Source organism: Podarcis gaigeae, assembly GCF_964106915.1.
Source record: "Podarcis gaigeae genome assembly, chromosome: 10".
Classification (NCBI taxonomy): domain Eukaryota; kingdom Metazoa; phylum Chordata; class Lepidosauria; order Squamata; family Lacertidae; genus Podarcis; species Podarcis gaigeae.
Window position 1 is genome coordinate 4,781,835 of NC_139686.1, and position 13,896 is coordinate 4,795,730.

Genomic DNA, 13,896 nt, shown 5'->3' on the forward strand with positions numbered 1-13,896 from the left:
TTCTGGAGAATCATTAGATTATATTCAAATGAACGGGAAGTAAGATTGTAAACAAGATGATAAATTGCTGGCAAAAGTTTGTAATGATGCAAGTGGGAGCGGGAGACGTGAGGGAGTCCAAAGAAGTTATGAAACTATGTTATGATATATGTTATATTGTTTATTATCTTTGCACCTATATTTTAAAAAATTTAATAAATATTTATTAAAAAAAAAACAAATGTCTGGAGCAGGCCTTGGCTCATCAATGAGTTCTTCAGAGAAGAACTTGAGAGCTATGCCCCTTTAGGACACCTCGGACGAGGGCCTTCTTAGTGGTGGCACACTTTTTGGAATGTGCCATTTGGGAGGCGGAAAGCCGTACTTTAAAACACCTCTTGAAAACACACCTTTTTATGTAGTGGTTCCCAGAATAATAAAGTTTTACCGCTTTGTTCTGTTTTTATTGAAATGTGTATCATTTTGCCTTGTTTTATTAGTTTTTTAAAAACTTTTAATGTAAACTGCTCAGAGATCAGGTAGGTAGCTGTGTTGGTCTGACGCAGTCGAAATAAAAATAATAAAAATACAAAATTGTCCAGCAGCACCTTATAGACCAACTAAGTGTGTTTTGATATAAGCTTTCGTGTGCATGCACACTTCTTCAGAAATCAGTGTATAGTAAGCAGCATAAAATATTTTTATTATTATTAATAATAATAATTAATAAGTTGAGTCAATGAAATTCAGATTGGGATTTGAGGAAGTCAGTTAACAATGTCATTGAAATAGGGTTCTAGAGTAATATTGGTTTATATTTTTGTCTTTTTCTTTTATTTTTATTACTTTTTAGTATTGTAATGTCTTTTTCTTTGTGTGTTGTATTTGTTATAAATTTGGAAAATCAATAAAAAAATTGGGGAAAGAAAATAAACATGTAAGCCCCACAACTTCTCTTTTTTAAAACCATTGTTTATTTAAAATGCAGTAAAATGGCTACATACAAATTACAAAAAACAGAAAACACAGCACAAAGCCATACACAGTGTGACAATAGCAGTTCCAAGGCAACTCAAAAAACCAGCCACAATGTGTGGATTAAAACCTGAGAAAATAAAATATTTTATTTTATTTTTTATTTTCTTCCCTTAGGTATAAAAAGAAGGAAGACCAGGTTTCATCAAAGGGGTTTTCCATTACAACCCCATTTGCAACTCTTCCGAGCCCAGTTAGCCCCACCAACTCTTTTCTTTAAACATTAGCCACTGAGCATAAGTTTGTGTGCGTCACATAGGGAGTGTTCTACGAAAGAGGGTCTCGAGAGTGTTATGTACTGAAGTTCTCACCCTGGGCCAGCAGGGGGATACTGTAGATAGTTTTGACTCAGGTCCACATATGCAAATAAGGGATTGAAAGGGACGTTCAGTGATTGGATAGTTACAGAAAGTGGTTACTGTTGCGTTCTAGTGGAGTTCTATATAAGCAAGCTGGCTGAACCCTTCAGTTCAGTTCTGGCTTGTGAATAAACAAGAGCTGTTTAAAGAATCGCTGTGTCATCTGATATGTTAACCCACAACTAAACAGAGAGGGTTTGAAACTTATTATTAAGTGTTATGGACTACGCAGAATTGGACAAAATGACTGGGAAAATTAGATATCAAAAGGATCACAAATTCATCGAGGATTGGGGAAAGTTTACGGATTATCTGGAAAACGTGATGTACAGACAACGTTAGTTGGTTTTAAAGAGGCTTTGTGATTGCTAAAGATGTACTGTAAAAAAAATAGAAACGATAAGTTAGTATTAACTGGCAATACAAGACATGGAAAATGTGTAATGAATAGAAAATATGGATGATTGGTGGAGGAGCTGGTGGAAGTACAAAAAAATGGAGAACAGGATTTTGTTGATTAATTTATAAAAGAAAATTTAATAAAAAATTATTTTAAAAATATGAAACTTATTAAGTGGAATATAAATATTGAGAAAACAAGGTTCATGGAAGAGAGATACTGCTGCAAGGACTTTCTATGCTGCTTGGAATCCGTGTGCCTGGTTTGAATACCGTGAGTTGTGTGGTGTCGCTTTGTTGCAGGAATTTATGTATAGGTTGGGGGGGTTGCCCTTCCAGCAGATATCACGCACATGCAGCCCACTACCAAAACCAGCACAATCGCTTTTGTGACTTTTGTGATGTTTTAATGTATTTTTAATATTTTGTTGGGAGCCACCCAGAATGGCTGGGGAAACCCAGCCAGATGGGCGGGGTATAAATAAATTATTAGTAGTAGTAGTAGTAGTAGTATTACTAGGTACGCAGGTGGCGCTGTGGGTTAAAGCCTCAGCGCCTAGGACTTGCCGATTGAAAGGTCGGCGGTTCGAATCCCTGTGGCGGGGTGCGCTCCCGCTGCTCGGTCCCAGCGCCTGCCAACCTAGCAGTTCGAAAGCACCTCCAGGTGCAAGTAGATAAATAGGGACCGCTTACCAGCGGGAAGGTAAACGGCGTTTCCGTGTGCGGCTCTGGCTCGCCAGATGCAGCTTTGTCACGCTGGCCACATGACCCGGAAGTGTCTCCGGACAGCGCTGGCCCCTGGCCTCTTGAGTGAGATGGGCGCACAACCCCAGAGTCTGTCAAGACTGGCCCGTACGGGCAGGGGTACCTTTACCTTTAGTAGTATTACTACTACTACTACTACCACTACCAGGTCCAGTCAGTGACTACAGTGGACTCTTAGGCATTGCCAAAAGGGGTGGGCACATATCTGCATAAAATCTGCATGTAGGTTTAGAACGAAGTCCTACAATGTAAATAGAAATATAGTACATCTTGCCCTTGTGGAGGAGAGTTTGGTCAGATGTGTGCTTGCTTATTCTGTTGCCTAGGTGCTGAGAGTTGCTTGGCAGCTACTAGGCTCACCTGTGACCAGGTGAGCTGAGTGCCTGCTCTGTGTGCTGTCCAGGTGTTAACGGTTGGTGGGCATATCGAAGGCCCTCCATCCCACTTTTTGTGGTCTTTAACTTTAGACAGGACTTTGACCAGACAGCCTGTCAAATAGAGGGCATGTTCAAATAAGGAGGAAGGGAAAGGAGATTGTTAGCCGCTTTGAGACTCCTTAAAGGTAAAGGGACCCCTGACCATTAGGTTCAGCTGTGGACGACTCTGCGGTTGCGGCGCTCATCTCACTTTACTGGCCGAAGGAGCCGGCATACAGCTTCCGGCTCATGTGGCCAGCATGACTAAGCCGCTTCTGGCGAACCAGAGCAGCACATAGAAACACCATTTACCTTCCCACTGGAGTGGTACCTATTTATCTACTTGTACTGGCATGCTTTCAAACTGCTAGGTTGGCAGGAGCTGGGACAGAGCAATAGAAGCTCACCCCGTCGTGGGGATTCAAACCACTGAGCTTCCGATCGGCAAGCCCTAGGCTCTGTGGTTTAACCCACAGCGCCACCCGCCACTCTTTAGGGTAGTTATAAAGCAGGATATCAAATCCAAATTCTTCTTCTTCTACGGTAGCTCTGCCAACAGAGAGTAGTTCTCTGAAAATTAGGACACATGGCCATACTATTACGGCCTGTACAGACTGAGTGTCTCAAAATAGGGCTCAAAATCCTTTGCAGTGGCTGGGAGTGTAAAAGTCACTGCCATGACCAGCAAGGCGGAAGGTCAGTTGTCCAGAAAGAGCTGGCTTTTAAATCCATTCCTGTAATCGGTGTTCATCAAATAATAAGTGATATTTGGTGACCTCTGGTGGATACAACTGAAATATTCCTCTTGGCCCCAGGGAACACACTCTCCTCCTTCATTTCCTCCTCAATTCAACACATCATGGACTTCTCCAAGCCCTTCTCAAGCCTCTTGTAAGGAGCAGGCCAGCAGTAAATCACACTGATGGAGTTAACTCTTTATTAGCAAGAACACAATCTGTATGTTGTTGTTGTTTAGTCGTTTAGTCGTGTCCGACTCTTCGTGACCCCATGGACCAGAGCACGCCAGGCCCTCCTGTCTTCCACCGCCTCCCACAGTTTGGTCAAACTCATGCTGGTATCTTCGAGAACACTGTCCCACCGTCTAGTACTCTGTCGTCCCTTTCTCATTGCGCCTTCCATCTTTCCCAACATCAGGGTCTTTTCCAGGGAGTCTTCTCTTCTCCTGAGGTGGCCAAAGTCTTGGAGCCTCAGCTTCAGGATCTGTCCTTCCCGTGAGCACTCAGGGCTGATTTCCTTCAGAATGGATAGGTTTGATCTTCTTGCAGTCCATGGGACTCTCAAGAGTCTCCTCCAGCACCAGAATTCAAAAGCATGCATTCTTCGGCGATCAGCCTTCTTTATGGTCCAGCTCTCTCTTCCATACATCACTACTGGGAAAACCAGAGCTTTAACCATACGGACCTTTGTTGGACCTCCATGGACAAAGTCTTAATCTGTACAGACTTGGCCAAATGTCAGGGCTAATGAGAAGAGCAGCTCGTCACCCGTAGGTCTTACCCCCATGAATCAGATGAAGTCCCCACCTGCCCAGGGCTTTTTCCAAACAATTGAGGGCTATGTATGAGCCTAGCAAACCTCTCCACCCTTTTCGGGCCTCTTCTGGTTCTGCCTTGCAGGTGGTGGAATAGATGAACTTTGGGGTGCCTACGATTCCATGAACCTATGCTGCTGCTGCTGCTTTTTTTGATAATAATTTTTATTAGTTTTCAATTACAATCCAATAATAGCCTCGTTATAATTTATAATACAGTACAATTAAAACCAATAGTTCAAATAACGAATTATATACCATATTTTTCCGTGTATAAGACGTCCCCATGCATGAGTTTGACCAAACTGCGGGAGGCAGTGGAAGACAGGAGTGCCTGGCGTGCTCTGGTCCATCACAAAGAGTCGGACACAACTGAACGACTAAACAACAACAACAGCTGTGTTGGTCTGCCATAGTCAAAACAAAATAATAATAATAATAATTCCTTCCAGTAGCACCTTAGAGACCAACTATGTTTGTTATTGGTATGAGCTTTCATGTGCACGAACTCTAAGGTGCTATCCTTATCGTTATTACTATTTATTTGCACGCACACACACCCTTTTGTCGAGACAGCAATTCAGTTCTATCCACATTGCCCTGGGCCCCTTTAAAGGTGTTGATTTTCTCACACACAAACCAGGTCTGTGGCCTGGTCTGCTAAGGATCTCCTTCGTTATGTAAGTATCATAGCTGTCAACTTACAGATTTGAAAATAAGGGACCAGCAGCCTCGGAAATAAAGGATCAGCAGCCAAAATAAGGGATTTTCAGAGCACAGGTATGTTTAACTTCTGAGCCCCTCCGAGCCAAAGGCAGAAAGCCCAGCCAGCAGCCAAACGAAGCCTCAAGCGGTGGTTCCCACAGCGCAGCAACCCGGCAAAGGGGATGCAGCAAGGAAAACCACTGTCACCTCTCCGCTGGGAAGCGCTGAGCAAAAGCGAGTCCCCAGGCAACGAGGCCGATTTGATCGGCACAAGGCATGCAAGCTCCACCCCCCAGTCGTTCTTAGACTCCTTATTGGGTGAGCAACGCAGCCAAGCAACACAGTCGGAGCCTCCCTCCTCCCTGGCCGGCAGGGAGGGAGGGAGAGGAGCTGCTTCCCTTGAAACCCGGGAAATTTAAAGGACATCATCAATAAGGGACAGCAGCGGGACACGGTGCTGGGATAAGGGACTTTCCTGCCAAATAAGGAACGGTTGACAGCTATGGTAAGTATGTTGCTGCAGAAAATAAAGAGCTGGAGATCCGGAAGGGGGCTTGTCTTTTTTGCCCCCACCCCCTCCAGCTAGTGCTGTCGCCATCAAGACATCAGTATGTGTTGAAATAAAAATAGATCTAGTCTGGTTTCCTCTCTGCCAATGGGAAGCCGCCACCCCCGAAACAGAATCTGATGGGGGGATGGACAGAATCTGATGGATTGTTAGTTTAGGATTTATTATTTTAGGTGTTCCATGGTATACTGCAAGCACATTGGCAAAGCTCAGCAGGGTTCGGTATGGTTTCAAATTAGATTTGTGACCACATGCTGAGGGTTGGTCTGGATGACCCCTGGGGTCCCTTCCTTTAAAAAAAATCATTTTTATTGATTTTCCAATTAAAAAAATCCAATTAATATATCCAATCATAATACTCCAATTAAAATAAAAAAACTAAAACAAAAAAGACCAAATTATAGTCCAAATTATATTTATTAATTTTTCGGAGCTCCACACTGTCTGGATCTCTGAACCAAATCTCCACATCTTAGTCCTACTTCTCATTGTTTCCATATTTTCCACATCTCAATTTTAAGGCTTCATAATACTTTGTCCCCGAGTCCATGATTCTCAATCATGTCAAACATCATGTACTTTCATCCGTCGAATACAGCTTTGTTAATATATATATTTTCCCAACTGCCTTTTTATCAGCGCAGCATCCTCTGAATGTTGTCTAAGTCTGTTATCTGCAGTTTGATGGGGCAGCAACTAATTATTAAACCAGTACCTTCCAAATTAAGTTATTAGGCAAAACCGTTTGCAATATTAAACTGTGTTCCACAAATATCAGTCATTTGGCGATCAGTTGGCCTTTTTGACCCTTGGGGTCCCTTCCAATTCTACAATCCAGCAATTTATTTAATGCTGTGAGCCTTCCATATTATGCTCAGCCTGGTGAAATGTAAATACAGAACTTTATCTCACAGAAACACCATCACTTTGCACCGGAGAATCTCCAGCTGGTAGCCATCACTTCCTCCTGAGGCAGGCAGTTCCATAGGTTAATGACTAAGCTAAGCTGGAACTCCTGGAACTTCTCAGCACTGAGAGATTGAGCTGTGTGGAACAATATGAAGCTGCCTTATATGTGATCATCCTTCCCTGTTTACTTAGCACACCAGGTAGAGTGGGGAGACCTGAGCAGGTAGCCGTGATTTTATTATTTTAAGTACCGTACCCCTTGCAGACCAGAAGCCCTAACTAGAAATGTCAGGAATCGAACCTGCGACCTTCAGGCTTCTCTACAGGTGCTCTGCTGGTGGAGAAATCTTTCTTCCACTGTTTTATATAGATGCTTCTCACTCGGGTGATACAGATCTCTCTTATTTGTTATGTGCTTTTTCTTTCTTTCTTTCTTTCTTGAAGTTTTATTCGAGTTTGGGATTTTTACATACATTATATTATCTCCTTCCAATTTTAAATTTCCCGTACAATTTTTTCCTTTCCCTCCCTCCCCCCACCCCCATATCCATTGGAAGTGTTCAAACTATTATCCTCAGCTATGGGCCTAGCGTCTTTAGTTTCCACCGAATGTCTTTTGTTCCAGTAGTTTTTATCCATTGAAGATGGGATCTGTTCCTTATCGTGGTGGACTTGACCTTCCACGTTGTTTCCTGTGACGTGACTGTGACAATGTCTGACTGAATAAGTTCAAACAAATAACTATTCCATGCCTCTACTGTCCATTTTTCTCTATTTTCCCAACCTAAAGCTTAAGAGAGTCTGTGTACTGGTCCAGTAAACGCTTCCGCTGCGCAACCAGCAACAGTTCTCTTTGCAGAGCATTAATTAAGTCCAGTGCAGAGATTCTTGTTGCAGTACAAGCTTCAGAGTCTCAGTAGCAAAGAAATAACAACACAGGGAAGCCTGTCTTTCCAAAGACAGGTTTATTGCAGACAGATAACAGAAACACCTCCGGAGCTTTCAGACATTTTTGCTTCACGCCCCGCAGGCAGAGAAAACAAACACTCTTTATATACTGAGCAACTTAACAACTTAACGAGCTTGACTACTTAAAGTCACATGACATTGCTAACTTGCCAGCATCTTAGGTTTCACACCCTAACACCCCCTCTCGCTGGCAATACAAAAACAAAATTACTTCAGACCCATTTCTTCACAAAAGTTTTCATGCCGCTGAAACCCAAGCGGTTTTGTAAAACCATCAGCTTGATTTTCATGACTGGGACAGTAATTTAATTTAACAATTCCTGCTTTTACCGTTTGACAAACATTTTGAAAGCGGATATCCAAATGTTTTGTACGACCTTTAAACTGCTAACTTTGTGCTAACTTAAGACACGGTTGATTATCACCCCATACAGTGATTGGAGTGATGGTATTTTCATACATCTCTTGTGCCAAGCATTTGTAAAATTCTAGATCTCTACATAACTCAGATAAGGCACAGAACTCAGCTTCTGTTGACGACAAAGCAATCAGGTTCTGTTTCTTGGATCTCCACCCAATCAGAGAGTTACCAAATTTTATGACACAGCCAGACACTGATTTTCTATCCTTTAAATTTCCCCAATCACTATCTGCCCAACAAGTAATCTGTGCTTGTCCTTCAGCAGATAATTCAAGGCAAAAATCTTTGGTGTATTGTAAATAGCTTAACACTCTTTGAATTCCTTTCCATGCATTTACACTAGGTTTTGAAGCTTCTCTGCTGAGTAAGTTAACAGCGTAAGCAATATCTGGTCTACTCCATTGCGAAAGATGAAGTAAGCTTCCCAGTGCTGACTGAAAGATTTCAGCACTCTTGAATTCAGCACTATCCTTGAACTCATTGTCTTTTACAAAACCTATTTCCATTGGTGTTCTAACACCTGCACACTCTGTCATGCCAAACTTTTTCAACATTTGCAATATCTTGCCTTTTTGATTCAGTAGAAAACTGCCATTTTTGGTCCTATCTATCTGAACACCAAGATAGACCTTTACATCACCAAGATTCTTAACTTTGAAGTGTTTATTTAACTCTTTGGCTAGTTTTTTTTACTTGTTCTTGTGTCTTTGAAGTATAAATCAGGTCATCTACATAAACAAGCAAAGATTCTTGAGCATCTCCTGAACCTCTGAAATATAAGCAATTGTCAGCCTTGCTCCTGCTAAAACCAATGCCTACCAAAACGTCATTCAAACACTCATTCCAATTATGAGCAGATTGCTTGAGTCCATAAATAGATTTATGTAGTTTCCATACCTGATTTGATTTACCAACTTTCAACCCTGGCGGAAGCTCCATATAGAGCTCTTCAGCCAAGTCTGAATGAAGATAAGCTGTAGAGACATCAAATTGATTCACTTTGAACCCTTTCTGAGCAGCAACTGCTAATAGTGCCCGTAGGGTTTCACTCCTTGAAGTGGGTGCATAGACTTCGGAATAATGTAACCCCTTTCTTTGCGTAAAACCTCAAGCTACCTTGCTTTGTACTCTGGTTTCCCCATCGCTGTTGTCTTTATCCTGTACACCCACCTACAACTTACTGCCTTGGTATCTTCTGGCAGTTTGGTGATGGAAAACACACCCAGTTCTTTCATAGAATTCAACTCTTTTTGCATGGCCTCACGCCACCTACTGGCCTCCTCCTGGGGTAATTGCTCAACCTCCTCAAAACTTTCAGGTTCGCAATTTGCCAAACCAGCCCAAACACTAATAGCTTGGTACCTTTCAGGAGGTATACCTTTGTTGGCATGCTTGGAACGCCTTAACAGTTCCTGTGATGTTCCTTCAGTTTCCCCCTCTGACCCAGAATCACTAGTCGTCACCTGTTTGTCACTAGTAGTTGAAGAACTTTCTGATTCTGACTTTACACTCTCTTGCTGTACAGGTGAACTTTTAGAGCTAGAAGATTCTGACTTTACAGGTCTCTCTTGCTGTACAGGTGAACTTTTAGAGCTAGAAGATTCTGACTTTACAGACTTGGGTGAACTAGACAATTTCTCACCCTTGTCCTCAGACTCAAATTCCTCAGCCTGTTCTGGAACTAATACCTGCCCTGGGGCCTGAGTTTCATTGTTACTGTTCACCACGTCAAATAGTATGTCAGGATTTCCATGAATTTTATTCCAACCATCCTGTTCACAAAATTCCGCACTTCTGCTGATTGTGATTTTCGTTTGATTGCCTTCTACATTCACAAATCTCCAACCTTTTGTGTTTGCTTGATAACCACAGAAAAGCATTTCTTTAGATCTAGGATCGCCTTTCCTACGTTGTGCCCTAGGCACCAGCACATAAGCACGACATCCAAAAACTCTTAGATGATCAATTTTTCGTTTTTTCCCAAATAGCATGAAGTAAGGAGTGTTGCCTACTGTGCTATTGTACACTCTGTTAAAAGTATAATTCGCATACAGTGCAGCCTCAGCCCAAAACCGCTGTGGAAGTCCAGAATCAAACAGCAAAGCAGCAATGGCTTCCTGTAATGTTCGAAATTTTCTTTCAGCAACTGCATTCTCCTGTGGTGAATAGGGATTGGTAAGTCTATGAACTATACCTTTCCTTTTTAACCACGTCTCCAGCGTATGGTTCACATATTCCCCACCACGATCTGATTGTATTTTACGCACCCTGGTGTCAAATTTACATTCGACTTCTTCAATCCAATCCATCAGGATGGAAGCTGCTTGCGATTTTTCTTTCAGAAAGAAAACCCAACTAGCCCTTGAAAAATCATCCACCAAAATTTGCATAAATCTCGCACCTCCAAGCGATTTGACTGGCATAGGGCCACACACGTCTGTGTGCACAAGTTCAAAGGGTTTCTTGCTTACTCTGTCAGATCTAGGATAGTTACATGTCTTAACCTTAGCATGTTTACAAGCACAACAATCCAGAAAATTTGGACAGGGTTTAATGTTACACTCCTCAGCTAAATCTGGCATCTTGCTTACATACTTAAAGCATATATGAGCTAACCTTCTGTGAAGTAGATGTGCACAACCTGTATGAGGAGCCTTATTTACACACTTAGCTTGCGCTTCACCTGTTGAACATCTACCTGCTGCTAACTGCTCTTCATCCAAAACAAAAAGCCCATCCTCACAGGGAATTTTAACTAGCTCCTTCCCCTGTTTCGAAATGGTGCACACATCATTTTCAAACTCAACCTTAAAACCACTTTTTACCAGGCATGACACACTCAAAAGTCCATTCTTCATTCCTGGAAGAACAAAAACAGGAAGGTTAGTTTGCAAACAATTAACATAAATTGTGCCTTTAAGGCTCATTTCTCGTTTACTATTGTCTGCTATAGTCACAGTTTTTGCAACTGGTAATGTCTTGCAGTTCATCAAGCTGCCACTAGATGTCGCTGGAACTAAACTGTGACTTGCTCCACTGTCAATTATCCACTTCAAGGTTTGTTGGCTCCTTTTAGGACTCTGTTGTGCTGCCATTGCAGATAGTCCCTTATCAGCACCTGCTCCCCCTCTGGATCGTTGATTCTTGTAGCTCTCACTTCGTCTTCCCCTGTAGCTCCAGAAACTGACCTTGGACTGTTGAAATTCCTGTTGCTTTTCAGGACACTTTGCTATCAAATGAAACCTGCTGCCACATCGAAAACATGACTTGCTGGCCATAGCAGACACTTGTGAGGCTTCCTTACAGCTCTGCCTGCTAGTTCCCCCATGCTCTATGGTGGCTCTATGGTGAATTCGCCTAAGAGCTTCCCAAATTTCAAATGCAGACCTTAAATTTTCCACATGAGGTAATTGGGAATCGTCTATCGATACCATCAACATGCATCTAGCTTTAGTGTCCATTTTATCATGTTCCCTGTTCTGAGCATGTGCAGCAGCCTCTTGCTCTGCTGTGGCATCTGCTGCAACAGCCACAAACGGCTTTCGCCTCTGGACATAGTCAGCCCACACTTCTTTGGCTTCCAACCAGACTTGAACCCTCTTAGACCACTGCACGTAATTAGCAGAGTTCAACTTTGTAAAGGGAACCTGGAAATTTTCCACTGCCATTCTTGGGGTCTGCTGCTACTCCCTCTGTGTGCCCTTGCTTCTCTTTCCCCTTGGGATTTGTTTTACTCACTTTTCAGATGCCTCCAGCCTCCTCTGAAGCCTTTTAAACTTTTTTCCCTCCATCTCTTCACTAGCAACCTACCACCGTCCTCTGTTTTTATTAGCAAAACAAAAACACAACGGGAGGTCAAGCTAGCCTTTTGCAGCTAATGAAGCTGTAAATCTTCACTTACGCAGCTCTCTCAACTTTCTGCAGCCTCTCAGTTCCTTTAAGAGCTGGATTTACGACCAAGCCAGTCTTCTCTCATCCAAAAGCTGCTTTCACTTTCTCTGCACACAATACAGCTGTAGAAACGTAGAAGGAGCCATAACCTAAGAGAGTCTGTGTACTGGTCCAGTAAACGCTTCCGCTGCGCAACCAGCAACAGTTCTCTTTGCAGAGCATTAATTAAGTCCAGTGCAGAGATTCTTGTTGCAGTACAAGCTTCAGAGTCTCAGTAGCAAAGAAATAACAACACAGGGAAGCCTGTCTTTCCAAAGACAGGTTTATTGCAGACAGATAACAGAAACACCTCCGGAGCTTTCAGACATTTTTGCTTCACGCCCCGCAGGCAGAGAAAACAAACACTCTTTATATACTGAGCAACTTAACAACTTAACGAGCTTGACTACTTAAAGTCACATGACATTGCTAACTTGCCAGCATCTTAGGTTTCACACCCTAACAAAGCTATCGTTGCCTTTCCCACTAATATCATAGCTTTGAAGGTAGACTGTGTTGTAAACAAAAAATTGCCCTTTTCCGTTATGGGATATCCAAGAGCCCATATAGAGTCCTTACATAGGTTCCCTATTGGTAGGAGAGAATAACAGAGGCCAACCAGAGAATATTGAGAAGCTGAAGGTACATTCTTTCACCTTTGGTGGACGTGCCCAAGGATTAAGGCTTTTTGGGAAATGATATATAATGAAATGAAAAAGGTATTTAAATATACCTTCCTGAAGAAACCAGAGGCCTTTCTCCTGGGCATGGTCGGCCAATTGGTGCCAAAGAAGGATAGAACATTCTTTATGTATGCTACAACAGCAGCAAGAATACTTATTGCAAAGTATTGGAAGACACAAGATCTACCCACCTTGGAAGAATGGCAGATGAAGGTGATAGACTACATGGGACTGGCAGAAATGACTGGCAGAATCCGAGACCAGGGAAGAGAGACGGCGGAAGAAGATTGGAAGAAATTTAAGGACTATCTTAGGAAATATTGCAAAATTAATGAATGCTAGAATGATGTTGGTTTAGAAATTAAGTGGTTTTCAGCTGTAATGATTAAGTAAAAAGAAAAGAAAGGATAAAAAAGAATTAAATGGAAATTAAGGGAGATGATTTGTTGAATTAATAAATGAAATTGGAATACAGAAAGGGGAGGTATGAGGAGGTCGGGGAAGTAAGTTATAAGAAAATAAGGGAACAAAGCTTTATTTGTTTTTAAATTGTTTTTAGTTTTGTATTTTGTCTTTTTTATATATGTTATTTTTCTGTGTTTGTGTTTTGTTTTTGCTATTGTTCTTTTTTTGTTTTTGTATAATTAAAAAAAACTTTAATAAATATATTTTTTAAAAAAATTGAGAAGCAAAGCAGCTAGTAAGCTTGATCTTTTATTGATCTGTTGCAACAGGGTCCTCACTCACCACACACAGGAAAGGAGGAGGACCCAGAAAAATGGTGTGCAAGGCCTTATAAAGACTTTTGAAATTGCCACCCTGTAGATCAAGACCACCCCCAGAAACATCATGCATACATCACAGAAGGGGTGTAACCTAAGACCACCCCTCAGATACATCACACCTACATCACAGAAAAGGAGGTCTAAAACAGAAATTTAAATGTTGTTTATCTCTTGTCCTTGTTTATCTCCTGTCTGGCAGGTTACTTGATTGGATTTCCTGGGTAGCCTAGCCAGTCTTTTATAATGATAAATACTTAGTTCCTGGGCCAGGTCACAGGCTCACACCCTATTCATATCTTAAATGTGTCCTTAAGACAGGATTTGTGAAGGAAAAGACAATGGGGAGGCTTTTCCAGTTTGACCTTGAAGAGAAAACATTTGCTCAGTTTAGGAATCGAAATGGTTCCAGGTTGGCCTTCCT